Source organism: Hetaerina americana, unplaced genomic scaffold (genome assembly GCF_022747635.1).
Source record: "Hetaerina americana unplaced genomic scaffold, ioHetAmer1.1.p SCAF_972, whole genome shotgun sequence".
NCBI classification, from domain to species: Eukaryota; Metazoa; Arthropoda; class Insecta; order Odonata; family Calopterygidae; genus Hetaerina; species Hetaerina americana.
Genome location: NW_027287619.1, coordinates 7,501 through 10,000, shown reverse-complemented (window position 1 = coordinate 10,000; position 2,500 = coordinate 7,501). Strand labels below are relative to the sequence as shown.

The 2,500-nt window shown below is 48.5% G+C and overlaps 1 non-coding gene across 1 annotated transcript in view; it reads right to left on the bottom strand.

The window, feature by feature from the left end:
- Window positions 1–1,557, bottom strand: part of LOC139699898 (small subunit ribosomal RNA) — a 1,865-nt gene extending 308 nt beyond the window's left edge. Inside the window, exon 1 of the ribosomal RNA XR_011703626.1 lies at window positions 1–1,557. This exon is cut by the window's left edge and continues 308 nt beyond it. This is a non-coding gene — a ribosomal RNA (small subunit ribosomal RNA).
- Window positions 1,558–2,500: the final 943 nt, after the last annotated feature.

Below are 2,500 nucleotides of genomic sequence, written 5' to 3'. Positions count from 1 at the left end.
TTCGGCCAGGGAGGACACGCTGATTCCTTCAGTGTAGCGCGCGTGCGGCCCAGAACATCTAAGGGCATCACAGACCTGTTATTGCTCAATCTCGTGCGGCTAGGAGCCGCCTGTCCCTCTAAGAAGATAGCTACGTCGGAAGCATAATAGATTCCGACGCCTAGTTAGCAGGCCAGAGTCTCGTTCGTTATCGGAATTAACCAGACAAATCGCTCCACCAACTAAGAACGGCCATGCACCACCACCCACCGAATCAAGAAAGAGCTCTTATTCTGTCAATCCTACCGGTGTCTGGGCCTGGTGAGGTTTCCCGTGTTGAGTCAAATTAAGCCGCAGGCTCCACTCCTGGTGGTGCCCTTCCGTCAATTCCTTTAAGTTTGAGCTTTGCAACCATACTTCCCCCGGAACCCAAGAGCTTTGGTTTCCCGGAAGCTGCCCGCCGAGTCATAGAAGGAACTTCGGCGGATGGCTAGCTGGCATCGTTTATGGTTAGAACTAGGGCGGTATCTGATCGCCTTCGAACCTCTAACTTTCGTTCTTGATCAACGAAAACGTTCTTGGCAAATGCTTTCGCATCGGTTCGTCTTGCGACGATCCAAGAATTTCACCTCTAACGTCGCAATACGAATGCCCCCGTCCGTCCCTATTAATCATTACCTCGAGTTCTGAAAACCAACAAAATGGAACCGAGGTCCTATTCCATTATTCCATGCACACAGTATTCAGGCGACCAACGGCCTGCTTTGAGCACTCTAATTTGTTCAAAGTAAACGTGCCGGCCCACCAAGGCACTCGGTGAAGAGGACCAAAGAAGGATAACGGAGCCTCGCGGACCCCACCGGCAGGACGTCCGGACCGGCCAGTTGAGCACCGACAAGCGGCGAACCGACCGTCCGAGACACACCTCCGACTACGAGCTTTTTAACCGCAACAACTTTAATATACGCTATTGGAGCTGGAATTACCGCGGCTGCTGGCACCAGACTTGCCCTCCAATAGATCCTCGTTAAAGGATTTAAAGTGTTCTCATTCCGATTACGGGGCCTCGGATGAGTCCCGTATCGTTATTTTTCGTCACTACCTCCCCGTTCCGGGAGTGGGTAATTTGCGCGCCTGCTGCCTTCCTTGGATGTGGTAGCCGTTTCTCAGGCTCCCTCTCCGGGATCGAACCCTGATTCCCCGTCACCCGTTACAACCATGGTAGGCGCAGAACCTACCATCGAAAGTTGATAAGGCAGACATTTGAAAGATGCGTCGCCGGCGCTCAGACCGTGCGATCAGCCAAAAGTTATTCAGAGTCACCAAGGCAACGGACGGAAGACCGACCGATTGGTTTTGTTCTAATAAAAGCACCCCTTCCATCACTGGTCGAGGCACGAGTTTCATGTATTAGCTCTAGAATTACCACAGTTATCCATGTAAGTGTGGGTAAGATCCAAGGAACCATAACTGATTTAATGAGCCATTCGCGGTTTCGCCTTAAAGCGGTTAGTACTGAGACATGCATGGCTTAATCTTTGAGACAAGCATATGACTACTGGCAGGATCAACCAGGGAGCTTGCATGGGCTATGTTCCCGGCGGAATCACCCACCGGGACCACGCTTAGCTCGATTTTCTCGCGAGGAGAACGTTCAATTTTCACCGACTCCGAGCCCACTCGACACCGGGAATCGACCGGGGGTTTCCCGGCAACCCGCATGGCGTCGGTATTTGCCCGAAAATTTATACTTTCGTGTTCCAAATCCAAAAGGGACTAGGTAGAGGTGGGCGAGATCCGAAGAGACCGAGAACCAACCCCGAATCACTTCCTCGCCATTTGCTGACCGGTTGGACTCGCCAATGCGATACTCCACATATAAGTCAAAATCATTTTGGGATCCCCTTGGACATTGCTCAGAATGGCGCAATCGCCGGTGTTTTTCGGAGATTCTGGGCAAAAAGACTGGTCCAAAACGCCGATTTTTTGCGGGACTTAGAAAATTTTCGACCATTTTCCAAAGATTACGTTCTCTCTGCATGTCCTTCCCAGTTTACCCTTACTTCTTACTTTATTATTATTAATCGGCACTTAGAAAATTTTTCCAAGTAATTTATTCGTTTTCAGCGAATAATTTGCGCATTAAATTCGCTTCACTTGCGGATTTTTTCCCGGAAGAATTGCAAAAATCGTTACATCAGTTACAAACCAAGTCAACCTTTCAACATATATATATCGTTACTTAACACTTAATTCATTTTCCTCGACATTATAAGCCAGGCATGGAAATATCCCCTTCCCTCGCCCATATTTCGCAATATCCAAAAAAAAAGCAATTTTTAATCGTTTGTTTGGACTTGTACGTTCCCTTCATTGCCTTTATTTAATAAAAAGGTAGTGATATCCTCATGGAAACGGCTTTCATGTAAAGGAATAATAGCCGTTCTTATTATTGACCGTGTTAGTCACCGTGGACAGATGGGATTCGCTCCGGATAAGTCGGTTCTCAACCAGCCATAAC